At 45.5% G+C, this 15,479-nt stretch overlaps 1 protein-coding gene across 1 annotated transcript in view; it reads left to right on the top strand.

Moving 5' to 3' along the window:
• LOC147114544 (serine/threonine-protein kinase 3-like) overlaps positions 1 to 15,479 on the top strand; it is a 226,758-nt gene that overhangs the window by 181,710 nt on the left and 29,569 nt on the right. The window lies entirely within an intron of this gene.

Here is a 15,479-nt window from a genome sequence, read left to right as displayed (position 1 = left end):
TCCACTTGAATGGCCCCCTGTACCACGGTGCTGTGGCCAGGTTGCTCATCCTCCCTACAGTCCCCGCTCCCGCCCTCACAGGGAGTAAGAACCTCGATCCTGCTGGACAAGAGCAAGGGCTGCATCTCCTTCAACACTACATCCTGGATCCCTGTACCTTCCTCACTCGTAGTCACACCGTCCTGTCCCTGACCACGGACTACATCTGCAGTAATTAACTTCATAGGTGTGACCACCTCCTGAAACATAGAGTCCAGGAACTTCTCCCCCTCCCTGATGTGTCGCAGTGTCTGAAGCTCGGTCTCAAGCTCCATAACATGGAACTTGAGTTCCTCTAGCAGCAAACACTTGTCGCAGATGTAATCACCGTGAGCCTCAATGGGGTCCACCGGCTCCCACATCTCGCAACAGTAACACATCACCTGCTCCATTCTATATAATTAATTAAATTTCTTATTATTAGTTATGAAGACCCTGCCCGGATATAGATGATAATATCACACCACTATTCAATAGGACTTACCAACTTAAAGGTATAACAGAGAAGAGAAGGAAGAAAACCAACCAACCAGCTGATCACCAACCTCCTCCTTGAATACTGTCTGTGGGGCCTGTTTGGTTGACTCGTCTCGTTGCTCTGCTTCCGCAGTGCTGTCTAAGCCTGGGAGTGGGGGGAAAAACAGAGCAAAAAACGCACCCTCACCTCCCACTTGCCCGAACTCTCCCACTTAGCAAAACTCCAGCAGCACTCAATGCACAAAGCACTCCGTGCACAGCACTAGCCCCGCCCCTTTTATACCCGGATTCTACTTCCGGTTTAAACTGCCCAATAGTTTAATATACCCTTAAAAAATTTAACTTACTTCAAATAATTGACTTTTTAACACACTAAAATTCACAAAATACACTTAAATTATTTTTCTCCCACTTAGCAAAACTCCAGCAGCACTCAATGCACAAATTATTGATGTTGATTCTTCAATATTATATCCCTTCGGTTCCAGTTTAATTAACACCAGCAGGTAGTGGGAACAGAAGGTTGCTTGTTTGTGATCTCACACTGGAGCGATATTTACCTTCTTTTGTCATCATGAGGTTTTTATCTTTAAAGACTGAGCTGTGATAAAAGGACTGGCTTCTGTTGAGACCTTTTATTGGTCAATTTTGTCGTGGGTACATTAGATTAAGGCTCTCCCTCAATATTCTAAGGGATTCCAATTCATGGGATTCAAGGACTATAGTGTTGAATCAAGGGAGGCATTCTATATGAAGCTCAGTAATAAAATGATATTAACCCTGCTGTACATCGAAACTGGCTTTTGTTTAAATCTAATGCTGATGTTCAATAGCAGATACTCCAGGGAATATAACGGATTGAACAAAGTACAAAATACTCAATACAGTCAAATTGTATCATTAATCATGATGTTTATGAATTTATTAAAATTAATCAACAGCAAATTTAAGGTGCAAAATGTAGCTAAAACATCGGTTGTGCTCATAGAAACATAGAAACATAGAAGATAGGAGCAGGAGTAGGCCATTCGGCCCCTCGAGCCTGCTCCGCCATTCAATGAGATCAATACTGATCATCCAATTTCAGTACCCGGTCCCTGCCTTCTCCCCATATCCCTTGATCCCTTTAGCCTTAAGAAATATATCCAACTCTTTCTTGAATATACTTAATGAACTGGCCTCCACCGCCCTCTGTGGCTGAGAATTCCACAGGTTCCCCACTCTCTGGGTGAAGAAATTCCTCCTCATTTCAGTCCTAAATGGCTTACCCCTTATCCTTAGACTATGACCCCTGGTTCTGGACTCCCCGGCCATCAGAAACATCCTTCCTGCATCTAGTCTGTCCAGGCCTGACAGAATTTTATAGGTTTCGATGCGATCCCCTCTCAATCTTCTAAACTCCAGTGAGTATAAGCCCAATCGACACAATCTCTCCTCATACGTCATTCCTGCCATCCCAGGTATCAGCCTGGTGAATCTTCGCTGCACTCCTTCCATGGCAAGAACGTCCTTCCTCAGGTAAGGCGACCAAAACTGCACACAATACTCAAGGTGTGGTCTCACCAAGGCCCTGTACAACTGCAGCAAGCCATCCTTGTTCTTGTACTCGAACCCTCTTGCTACGAATGCCAACATACCATTTGCCTTCTTAACCGCCTGCTGCACCTGCATGCTTACCTTCAGCGACTGGTGTACAAGAACACCCAGGTCTCTTTGCACTTCCCCTTCTCCCAATCTATTGCCATTCAAATAATAATCTGCCTTCCTGTTTTTGCCACCAAAGTGGATAACCTCACATTTATCCACATTATAGTGCATTTGCCATGTTTCTGCCCAATCACCCAACCTGTCCAAATCGTGCTGGAGTTTCACGACATCCTCCTCACAGCATACCCTCCCACCCAGCTTTGTGTCGTCTGCAAATTTGGAGATATTACATCCAATTCCCTCGTCCAGATCATTAATATATATTGTGAACAGCTGGGGTCCTAGGACCGATCCTTGCGGTACCCCACTAGTCACTGCCTGCCACTCGGAAAACGACCCGTTTATTCCAACTCTTTGCTTTCTGTCCGCCAACCAGTTCTCTATCCAAGTCAATACTTTGCCCCCAATCCCATGTGCCTTAATTTTGCACGCTAATCTCTTATGCGGGATTTTATCGAAAGCCTTCTGAAAGTCCAAATACACCACATCCACTGGTTCTCCCTTATCTATTCTACCAGTTACATCCTCAAAAAATTCCAGTAGATTAGTCAAGCATGATTTACCTTTTGTAAATCCACGTTGACTTTGTCCGATCCAGTCACTGCTTTCCAAGTGCTCTGCTATTACATCTTTTATAATGGACTCTAGCATTTTCCCCACTACCGATGTCAAGCTTACCGGTCTATAATTCCCCGCCTTTTCTCTACCACCTTTTTTGAATAGTGGGGTAACATTAGCTACCCGCCAATCTATGGGTACCGTTCCAGAGTCTATCGAGTTCTGGAAGATGACCAGCAATGCATCTACTATTTCTAGGGCCACTTCCTTAAGCACCCTGGGATGTAGATTATCAGGCCCTGGGGATTTATCGGCCTTCAGTCCCATCAATTTTCCTAACACCATTTCCCTACAAATACTGATTTCTTTCAGCTCCACCCTTTCATCAGACCCTATGTTCCCCGACATCTCTGGGAGGTTATTTGTGTCCTCCTTTTTGAAGACAGAACCAAAATATGTATTTAGTTGGTCTGCCATTTCTTTGTTCCCCATTATAAATTCCCCCGATTCTGACTGCAAGGGACCTACGCTTGACTTCACCAATCTTTTTCTCTTCACATATCTATAAAAGCTTTTACAGTCAGTTTTTATGTTCTCTGCAAGCTTACTCTCATATTCTATTTTCCCTTTCTTAATTAATCCCTTTGTCCTCCTTTGTTAAATCCTAAACTGCTCCCAATCCTCAAGATTATTGCTTTTTCTGGCCAATTTATATGCCCTCTCCTTGGACCTTATGCTATCCCTAATTTCCCTTGTTAGCCACGGTTGGGTCACCTTTTTTGTTTTATTTTTATGCCAAACTGGGATGAACAAATTCTGTAGTTCATCCATTCGGTCTTTGAATGTTTGCCATTGCCTATCCACCGTCAACCCTTTGAGTGCCATTCCCCAATCAATCCTACCCAACTCGCTCCTCAGACCATCATAGTTTCCTTTATTTAAATTGAGGACCCTAGTCTCCGAGTCAACTACTTCATTCTCCATCTTAATGAAGAATTCGATCATATTATGATCGCTCCGACCCAAGAGGCCTCTTACAACAAGATTGCTAATTAATCCTTTCTCGTTACATAATACCCAGTCTAAGATGGCCTGATCTCTGGTTGGTTCCTCGACATATTGGTCCAGGAAACCTTCCCGTAAACACTCCAGGAATTCCTCCTCCACAGTATTGTTACTCATTTGGTTGGCCCAATCTATATGTAGATTAAAGTCACCCATGATGACTGCTGTGCCCTTATTGCACGCTTCTTTAACTTCTCTTTTAATGCCATCCCCAACCTCCGCCTTACTGTTTGGAGGTCTATAAACCACTCCCACTAACGTTTTTTTCCCCTTAGTATTTCTCAATTCTACCCATACAGATTCCACCTCATCAGAGCTAATATCCTTCATTACAATTGTGTTAATCCCTTCTTTAACCAGTAATGCTACCCCACCTCCCTTTCCTTTTTGCCTATCTTTCCTGAATATCGAATACCCCTGGATGTTGAGTTCCCAGTCCTGGCCTTCCTTGAGCCACGTTTCCGTAATCCCAACCAAATCGTATTTGTTTACTTCTATTTGCGCAGCCAATTCATCCACCTTATTACAAATGCTCCTCGCATTAAGACACAAAGGCCTAGAAATTCAGTTGGGCGCGCCAGCCGTTAGCGCCTTAGGAGGAGTAGATCTCGAGCGCTAGGCGCTTAGCGCCCGGGCGCAGCGCGATCTGCGCCTCGCCCCAACTTCAGTACACATAACAAGCTGATGGAGAGAAACCCTCCCCAAAACCACAAATACACCAGTGTCGGCCTTTCAAAAAAACAAATCCACCCTCCCCCTTTAAGAGCTCACCGGAGCCAGAGTGTCTGCCGTCAATCAGCAGCTCGCCGCACCTGCCCTGTGCCCAACTTCTGGTTTAGCGCCCCGGCCCGCCGGCTTAGCGCCTAAAGAGAGGCGTGCAGCGCCAGTTTTAGCGCTCGAGCAAACTCTTAGGCCGAAGCTAATGAATATCGGAGAAGTGGCCTCGATTTGGCGGCGGGCGCAAACTTTAGCGGCCGCCCGACTTTACCGCCCCAAAAGTGGCTACAATGAATTTCTAGGCCAAAGCCTTCAGGCTTGTTTTTTTAACGCTCTTAGACCTATTAGAATTATTATTTACTGCGGCCATGTTTAATTTAAACCGTTGATTTCTCTGACTGCCACTTTTGTTTTTCTCCTTATCTTTTGCTTTTATCCTTGTTTCCCTTTCCTCTGTCTCCCTGCTCAGGTTCCCATTCGTTTTTAAATTCATCAATAGAAGATCTGAACAGTCTTGATGAGATGTTTATTTTAAGGCTGAGAAACAGTGAAAAGTACACTATAAATTTGAAGCCAAGTAAACATACTAATGCACCCGAAATACCGGTTCAGAAAAAAAATGTCTAATATGTCCAGGGACAGTGGTATTATTTACAGAGTTCAAGATTTATCTGTGAATGTACAGTCACACCTAACATGTTTTTGTGCTCTGTAGCATATTCAATCTTACTTGCAAGAGTTAAAATGGTATTTAATAACAGACTGCCACAGCTAATATTAGTAAAAATAAAGCAACACTATTGAACTACCTGTGTATATACTGTAAGAAGTCACACAACACCAGGTTATAGTCCAACAGCTTTATTTGAAATCACAAGCTTTCGGAGCGCTGCTCCTTCTTCAGGTGAAGTGGAGAAATGCATAAAGACACAGCTTATATAGTCAGAGAATCATGTCAGATGTTTACAGGTAACCTTTCCAACTGCCATTTATCACACCTCGGCAGAGAGATAATCACAGCAGTCAAAGGTGTGAATGGTGTCCAAACAGGTCAGTCAGGGAAACATTACATCAAAGAACAATGAGGTGGGGTCACAAGGGGTCAAATATTGCAGATGCTGGGGTCTGTATGAAAAAAAACATTTTTTTTTTTTGGCTGGAAATCACAGCAGGTCCGGCCGCATCTGTGTAGCGAGAACAAGCCAATGTCGACTCGAGTCTGGATGACCCTGCATCAGGTGGGGTTACATGTAGCGTGACATGAACCCAAGATCTCGGTTGAGGCCGTTCTCATGGGTGCGGAACTTGGCTATCAGTTTCTGCTCGACGATTTTGCGTTGTCGTGTGTCTCGAAGGCCACCTTGGAGAATGCTTACCCGAAGATCGGAGGCTGAATGTCCTTGACTGCTGAAGTGTTCCCCGACTGGGAGGGAACACTCCTGCCTGGTGATTGTTGCGCGGTGTCCGTTCATCCGTTGTCGCAGTGTCTGCATGGTCTCGCCGATGTACCATGCTCCGGGGTATCCTTTCCTGCAACGTATGAGGTAGACAACGTTGGCCGAGTCACATGAGTATGTACCATGTACCTGGTGGGTGGTGTCCTCACGTGTGATGATGGTATCTGTGTTGATGATCTGGCATGCCTTGCAGAGGTTGCTGTGGCAGGGTTGTGTGGTGTCGTGGTCGCTGTTCTCCTGAAAGCTGGGTAATTTGCTGCGAACGATGGTCTGTTTGAGGTTAGGCGGCTGTTTGAAAGCGAGTAGTGGAGGCGTGGGGATGGCCTTAGCGAGGTGTTCGTCGTCATCGATGACATGTTGAAGGCTGCGAAGAACATGGCGTAGTTTCTCCGCTCCGGGGAAGTACTGGACGACGAAGGGTACTCTGTTGGTTGTGTCCCGTGTTTGTCTTCTGAGGAGGTCTATGCGATTTTTCGCTGTGGCCCGTCGGAACTGTCGATCGACGAGTCGAGCGTCATATCCCGTTCTTACAAGGGCGTCTTTCAGTGTCTGTAGGTGTCCATCGCGTTCCTCCTCGTCTGAGCAGATCCTGTGTATTCGCAGGGCTTGTCCATAGGGGATGGCTTCTTTAACGTGGTTAGGGTGGAAGCTGGAGAAGTGAAGCATCGTGAGGTTGTCCGTGGGCTTGCGGTAGAGTGAAGTGCTGAGGTGTCCGTCTTTGATGGAGATTCGTGTGTCCAGGAATGAGACTGATTCTGAGGAGTAGTCCATGGTGAGTTTGATGGTGGGATGGAACTTGTTGATGTTATCGTGTAGTCTTTTCAGTGATCCTTCGCCGTGGGTCCATAGGAAGAAAATGTCGTCGATGTATCTGGTGTATAGCATTGGTTGGAGATCCTGTGCGGCGAAGAAGTCTTGCTCGAACTTGTGCATGAAGATGTTTGCGTATTGGGGTGCGAATTTGGTCCCCATGGCTGTTCCGTGTGTTTGGGTAAAGAACTGGTTGTCGAAGGTGAAGACATTGTGGTCAAGGATGAAGCGGATGAGTTGTAGGATGGCGTCTGGAGATTGGCTGTTGTTGGTGTTGAGTACTGAGGCTGTCGCAGCGATGCCGTCATCGTGGGGGATACTGGTGTAGAGTGCCGAGACGTCCATCGTGGCGAGGAGTGTTCCTGGTTCAACTGGTCCGTGGGTGCTGAGCTTCTGTAAGAAGTCTGTAGTGTCGCGACAGAAGCTGGGGGTTCCCTGTACGATGGGTTTCAGGATGCCCTCGACATATCCAGAGAGGTTCTCACACAGGGTTCCGTTGCCTGATGCGATAGGACGTCCAGGTGTGTTGGCTTTGTGTATCTTTGGGAGGCAGTAGAAGTCTCCCACGCGGGGAGTACGTGGGATGAGAGCATGTAGGATGCTTTGAAGGTCTGGATCGAAGGTTTTGATCAGTCTGTTGAGTTGGCGGGTGTGTTCTTTGGTCGGATCTGCGGGTAACTGTCTGTAGTGTTCCTGGTTGTCCAGTTGTCGGTATACTTCTTTGCAATAGTCCGTTCTGTTCTGTATGACGATGGCACCTCCTTTGTCTGCTGGTTTGATGACGATGTTGCGGTTGGTCTTGAGAGCGTGGATGGCGTTGCGTTGTGCTCGGGTGACATTCTGGACTGTCTTGTGAGTGCGGCTGATGAATCTGGCGTTGATGCATCTCCTGACAGCTTGAGCATACATGTCAAGCTTAGGGCAGCGACCCTCCGGAGGGGTCCAATTTGACTCTTTCTTCTTCGGTTGCTGCACTGCGGATCCCTCTGTCTGCTGTTCCGGATCATTGATTGTCCAACTCAACAGACTGATCAAAACCTTCGATCCAGACCTTCAAAGCATCCTACATGCTCTCATCCCACGTACTCCCCGCGTGGGAGACTTCTACTGCCTCCCAAAGATACACACCGCCAACACACCTGGACGTCCTATCGCATCAGGCAACGGAACCCTGTGTGAGAACCTCTCTGGATATGTCGAGGGCATCCTGAAACCCATCGTACAGGGAACCCCCAGCTTCTGTCGCGACACTACAGACTTCTTACAGAAGCTCAGCACCCACGGACCAGTTGAACCAGGGACACTCCTCGCCACGATTGCCGTCTCGGCACTCTACACCAGTATCCCCCACGATGACGGCATCGCTGCGACAGCCTCAGTACTCAACACCAACAACAGCCAATCTCCAGACGCCATCCTACAACTCATCCGCTTCATCCTTGACCACAATGTCTTCACCTTCGACAACCAGTTCTTTACCCAAACACACGGAACAGCCATGGGGACCAAATTCGCACCCCAATACGCAAACATCTTCATGCACAAGTTCAAGCAAGACTTCTTCGCCGCACAGGATCTCCAACCAATGCTATACACCAGATACATCGACGACATTTTCTTCCTATGGACCCACGGCGAAGAATCACTGAAAAGACTACACGATAACATCAACAAGTTCCATCCCACCATCAAACTCACCATGGACTACTCCTCAGAATCAGTCTCATTCCTGGACACACGAATCTCCATCAAAGACGGACACCTCAGCACTTCACTCTACCGCAAGCCCACGGACAACCTCACGATGCTTCACTTCTCCAGCTTCCACCCTAACCACGTTAAAGAAGCCATCCCCTATGGACAAGCCCTGCGAATACACAGGATCTGCTCAGACGAGGGGGAACGCGATGGACACCTACAGACACTGAAAGACGCCCTTGTAAGAACGGGATATGACGCTCGACTCGTCGATCGACAGTTCCGACGGGCCACAGCGAAAAATCGCATAGACCTCCTCAGAAGACAAACACGGGACACAACCAACAGAGTACCCTTCGTCGTCCAGTACTTCCCCGGAGCGGAGAAACTACGCCATGTTCTTCGCAGCCTTCAACATGTCATCGATGACGACGAACACCTCGCTAAGGCCATCCCCACTCCTCCACTACTCGCTTTCAAACAGCCGCCTAACCTCAAACAGACCATCGTTCGCAGCAAATTACCCAGCTTTCAGGAGAACAGCGACCACGACACCACACAACCCTGCCACAGCAACCTCTGCAAGACATGCCAGATCATCAACACAGATACCATCATCACATGTGAGGACACCACCCACCAGGTACATGGTACATACTCATGTGACTCGGCCAACGTTGTCTACCTCATACGTTGCAGGAAAGGATGCCCCGGAGCATGGTACATCGGCGAGACCATGCAGACACTGCGACAACGGATGAACGGACACCGCGCAACAATCACCAGGCAGGAGTGTTCCCTCCCAGTCGGGGAACACTTCAGCAGTCAAGGACATTCAGCCTCCGATCTTCGGGTAAGCATTCTCCAAGGTGGCCTTCGAGACACACGACAACGCAAAATCGTCGAGCAGAAACTGATAGCCAAGTTCCGCACCCATGAGGACGGCCTCAACCGAGATCTTGGGTTCATGTCACGCTACATGTAACCCCACCTGATGCAGGGTCATCCAGACTTGAGTCGACATTGGCTTGTTCTCGCTACACAGATGCGGCCGGACCTGCTGTGATTTCCAGCCAAAAAAAAAAAAAAAATGTTTTTTGTCTTTTTTTGTTTTTCATACAGACCCCAGCATCTGCACTATTTGACCCCTTGTGACCCCACCTCATTGTTCTTTGATGTAATGTTTCCCTGACTGACCTGTTTGGACACCATTCACACCTTTGACTGCTGTGATTATCTCTCTGCCGAGGTGTGATAAATGGCAGTTGGAAAGGTTACCTGTAAACATCTGACATGATTCTCTGACTATATAAGCTGTGTCTTTATGCATTTCTCCACTTCACCTGAAGAAGGAGCAGCGCTCCGAAAGCTTGTGATTTCAAATAAAGCTGTTGGAGTATAACCTGGTGTTGTGTGACTTCTTACATTTGTCCACCCCAGTCCAACTCCGGCATCTCCACACCATGTGTATATACTGTATAGGGACAACAGACAGAATAAATCATAATAACTAAAGGTAGTTCTTTAGCATTTCTGTCCAGTTTCCAAATACTTTCTGTATTTTAACTGGTTTCTACTTTAAATGACATTTTGCAGCAGTCTTTTAAGTTATTCATAGCTCAGACTATTTTGACATATTATGACCATTTCAGCACATTCTTAACAACCTGTCTATCAGAGAAGTGGTATTGCAGCCAAGAGCTAAGCTTCTGACACTGAAACCTCCTGATGAAACAACTACAAAGCTATCATGCATCTCAGCTTGCCTGGTCTGTAAAAGGGTCGTGTACTGCATACTAAAAAAGGTTAGACACTGTGCCACGTAAGAAATCTCAGATCATGACAACTACAATTTGACACTTCTGCTAATTTGTTCCTTTTAACTTGTCGAAAATCTGTTTGTGCCAATTATTTGAAAGTGAAGACAGCTTCACATTCTCATTACAGCATTTCTGAAGAGATTATTTTGTTTGGGGAGGGGGGTGCGGGGAGCCTTGAAAAAGCTTAATACAAACAGGATGCTGTCTTAATGAAGAATTAGTTTGGCTAACATTTATGTGAAAGCACTAAATCAACACTTCCTGTCACTGTGGAACGAATGTGTTAATTCATGGTGGATTATCTTTTATTGATGCATTACTGAATAAAGTGTGAAGTGCCATGGGATGTTTTTCTACTCATGGTACTGTAGAAATGCAAATAAAGAAAAAAGAAAGACTTGCATTTATATAGAGCCTTTCATGACCACTGGACATCCCAAAGCACTTTACAGCCAATGAAGTACTTTTTGAAATGTAGTCACTGTTGTAATATAGGAAATGCGGCAGCCAATTTGCGCTCAGCAAGCTCCCACAAACAGCAGTGTGATAGTGACCAGATAATCTGTTTTTGTTATGTTGATTGAGGGATAAATATTGGCCAGGACACCGGGGAGAACTCCCCTGCTGTTCTTTGAAATAGTGCCACGGGATCTTTTATGTCCACCTGAGAGGGCAGATGGGGCCTCGGTTTAACGTCTCATTCGAAAGACGGCACCTCCGACAGTGCAGCACTCCCAAAATACTGCACTAGAGTGACAGCCTCGATTTTTTGTGCTCAAGTCCCTGGAGTGGGACTTGAATCCACACCCTTTTGACTCAGGCGAGGGTGCTACCCACTGAGCCACAGGCTGTCACCAATGGTGTTAAGTGTTCACAAAGTGTTTTCTACTGAATTTAAATATTTGTGGAAATTGACTACAGCAACGTATTTCCTATAATATAGCCTTAAGTTTTAATAAAACACATCTTCATCATTCCCATTGTCGCTCCCCCTCAAAATAAACTCAGCAAATATCGATTGCTAACTGAAGGCAATCTCTTGAGAAAATATCTGGGCAATACTCTACACAAGAGTTTCAAAAGAGACATCTTCTTGTGAAAGGCTGTTTTATTACACTGATTACAATTTGTATTAAAGGCTATGTGCTTTCTTTTAAACACTTCACTCGTGCTTATATCATCTTTGTTCCCAAAATGCATTACGCCGTGTTATGGATTATAACTGTGCATAGATTTTGACAGCAAATTTGTTGGCATTGCAGTGTAGTTCTGCAGATGAAATTGGCGGGCAAGAAAAGACCAGCTGGTCCATCAAACCTGCCCACACCATGAAGGCCGAACCATCATGGCCGAACACTTCTTTCCACCCGCCCCACCCCCCACCCCCACAGCCATGTGCTATCCTGGGAAGGCATAAAACAGAAAAAATCCAGGGCCAATAAGGACAAAATACTCTGTAAAATTCCTCTCCTACCCCCTCAGGCGACCAAAACCAATCCAGGAGATCACATGGACCAAGTGGTATCATTAAAGACACTTACCTTCTATATGATGTGATCTCTGCCTCAGTCAGGAACCAGTCCAGCTCCCTCTTGAAGGCAGTGCAGAGAGACAGTACCCACTACACTGGTCAGCAATATATTCGAGGCTCACAATTCTCTGGGAAAAGAAGAACCGCCTAACATCCAGTCTATTCCTATTCTTACATAATCTAAACTCGTGTCCCCTTGTTCTTCCTAATTTGTTAAACTGAAATAAGAAACAGAAACATAGAAGATAGGAGCAGGAGTAGGCCATTCGGCCCTTCGAGCCTGCTCCGCCATTCAATGAGATCATGGCTGATCATCCAAATTCTCCCCATATCCCTTGATCCCTTTAGCCTTAAGAAATATATCCAACTCTTTCTTGAATATATTTAATGAATTGGCCTCAACTGCCTTCTGTGGTAGGGAATTCCACAGGTTCATCACTCTCTGGGTGAAGAAATTCCTCCTCATCTCTGTCCTAAATGGCTTACCCCTTATCCTTAGACTGTGACCCCTGGTTCTGGACTCCCCGGCCATCGGGAACATCTTTCCTGCATCCAGTCTGTCCAGTCCTGTTAGAATTTTATAAGTTTCAATGAGATCCCCTCTCATTCTTCTAAACTCCAGCGAGTATAAGCCCAATCGACCCAATCTCTCCTCATACGTCATTCCTGCCATCCCAGGTATCAGTCTGGTGAATCTTCGCTGCACTCCCTCCATGGCAAGAACCTCCTTCCACAGATAAGGCGACCAAAACTGCACACAATACTCGAGGTGTGGTCTCACCAAGGCCCTGTACAGCTGCAGCAAGACATCCTTATTCCTGTACTCGAACCCTCTCGCTACGAAGGCCAACATACCATTTGCCTTCTTAACCGCCTGCTGCACCTGCATGCTTACCTTCAGCGACTGGTGCACAAGGACACCCAGGTCTCGTTGCACTTCCCCTTCTCCCAATCTATTGCCGTTCAGATAATAATCTGCCTTCCTGTTTTTGCCACCAAAGTGGATCACCTCGCATTTATCCACATTATACTGCATCTGCCATGCTTCTGCCCAATCACCCAACCTGTCCAAATCGTACTGGAGTTTCTCGGCATCCTCCTCACAGCACACACACCCACCCAGCTTTGTGTCATCTGCAAACTTGGAGATATTACATCTAGTTCCCTCGTCTAGAACATTTATACATATTGTGAATAGCTGGGGTCCTAGGACCGATCCTTGTGGTACCCCACTAGTCACTGCCTGCCACTCGGAAAAAGAGCCGTTTATTCCAACTCTTTGCTTCCTGTCTGCCAACCAGTTCTTTATCCAAGTCAGTACCTTGCCCCCAATCCCATGTGCCTTAACTTTACACGCTAATCTCTTATGCGGGACCTTATCGAAAGCCTTTTGAAAGTCCAAATACACCACATCCACTGGTTCTCCCTTATCTATTCTACCAGTTACATCCTCAAAAAATTCCAGTAGATTAATCAAGCACGATTTACCTTTTGTAAATCCATGTTGACTTTGTCCGATCCTGTCACTGTTTTCCAAGTGTTCTGCTGTTACATCTTTTATAATGGACTCTAGCATTTTCCCCACTACCGATGTCAGGCTTACCGGTCTATAATTCCCCGTTTTCTCTCTACCACCTTTTTTGAATAGTGGGGTAACATTAGCTTCCCTCCAATCCATGGGAACTGTTCCACAGTCTATAGAATTTTGGAAGATGTCCAGCAATGCATCTACTATTTCTAGAGCCACTTCCTTAAGTACCCAAGGATGTAGATTATCAGGCCCTGGGGATTTATCGGCCTTCAATCCCGTCAATTTCCCTAACACCATTTCCCTACAAATACTGATTACATTCAGTTCCTCCCTCTCATTAGACCCTATGTTCCCCGACATCTCTGGGAGGTTATTTGTGTCCTCCTTTGTGAAGACAGAACCAAAGTATGTATTTAATTGGTCAGCCATTTCTTTGTTCCCCATTATAAATTCCCCTGATTCTGACTGCAAGGGACCTACGCTTGACTGCACCAATCTTTTTCTCTTCACATATCTATAAAAGCTTTTACAGTCAGTTTTTATGTTCCCTGCAAGCTTACTCTCATATTCTATTTTCCCTTTCTTAATTAATCCCTTTGTCCTCCTTTGTTGAATCCTAAACTGTTCCCAATCCTCAGGTTTACTGCTTTTTCTGGCCAATTTATATGTCTTCTCCTTGGATCTTATGCTATCCCTAATTTCCCTTGTTAGCTAATGTTGAGTCACCTTTTTTGTTTTATTTTTATGCCAAACTGGGATGAACAGATTCTGTAGTTCATCCATGTGATCATTGAATGTTTGCCATTGCCTATCCACCGTCAACCCTTTGAGTAACATTCTCCAATCAATCCTATCCAACTCGCGCCTCATACCATCGTAGTTTCCTTTATTTAAATTCAGGACCCTAGTCTCTGAGTCAACTCATTCACTCTCCATCTTAATGAAGAATTCTGTCATAATATGATTGCTCCGACCCAAGGGGCCTCGCACAACAAGATTGCTAATTAATCCTTTCTCATTACATAATACCCAGTCTAAGATGGCCTGATCCCTAGTTGGTTCCTCGAAAATATTGGTCCAGGAAACCATCCCGTATACACTCCAGGAATTCCTCCTCCACAGTATTGTTACTAATTTGGTTAGCCCAATCTATATGTAGATTAAAGCCACCCATGATAACTGCTGTGCCCTTATTGCACGCGTCTCTAATTTCCCGTTTAATGCCATCCCCATCCTCCGCATTACTGTTTGGAGGTCTGTATGCCACTCCCACTAACGTTTTCTGCCCCTTGGTATTTTTCAGTTCTACCCATACAGATTCTACATCATCAGAGCTAATATCCTTCTTTAAGCTATCAATAATGACGCTATCCAGCCCTTTAATCATTTTATAGATGTCTATCAGGTCACCTCTAAGTCTACGCTGCTCTAAAGTAAATAGACCATGGTCCTTGAGCCTATCTGAGTAGCTGAGGTTCTTTAAGCTCGGAATCATTCTTGTGGATCGCCTTTGGACCTTTTCTAAGGCCACTATCATCCACCACACAGGGGGACCAAAGCTGGGCACAATACTCTAGATGCGGTCTGACCAGCGACCTTTTTAGTGTCAAAATAGCGTCCTTTGATTTATACTGAATGGTTCTATTAGTGCAACCCAATACCCTGTTAGCTTTAGCTGCAGCTTCTTTACATTGGTCATGAACCTTTAGTGATCTGAGCACAGTAATACCAAGAACTTTTTCTCCCTCAACCTCTTTCAGTATTGTTCCCTGCATATTCTGTGCTGGCCCTACCAACATGTATGACACATCAGACTTAAGAAATGGAGTAGAAATAGAAACTAAACAAAATCAAGATGTGTTACAAGATTGATCAGAAAGAAAATTCCACTTCTGTGCATCTTTCTAAATAATTTTCACTTTGAACTTAATTGGGGGAGTAGGAGAAGGGGACATAGGTTCAAACTAGGAATGGTTACTTTAGTGCTGGTAACACAAAGTTCTACTTCATATATAGAATGATCAATATTTGGAATGGACTTTCAGATGGAGCAGGCAAAAACCTGGATG

This window comes from Somniosus microcephalus, chromosome 7 (genome assembly GCF_052327205.1).
Source record: "Somniosus microcephalus isolate GS21.2 chromosome 7, FLI_Smic_1.0, whole genome shotgun sequence".
Taxonomy (NCBI): Eukaryota; Metazoa; Chordata; class Chondrichthyes; order Squaliformes; family Somniosidae; genus Somniosus; species Somniosus microcephalus.
The sequence above is the reverse complement of the archived record's forward strand: the minus strand, read 5'-3'. Positions and strand labels throughout refer to the sequence as shown.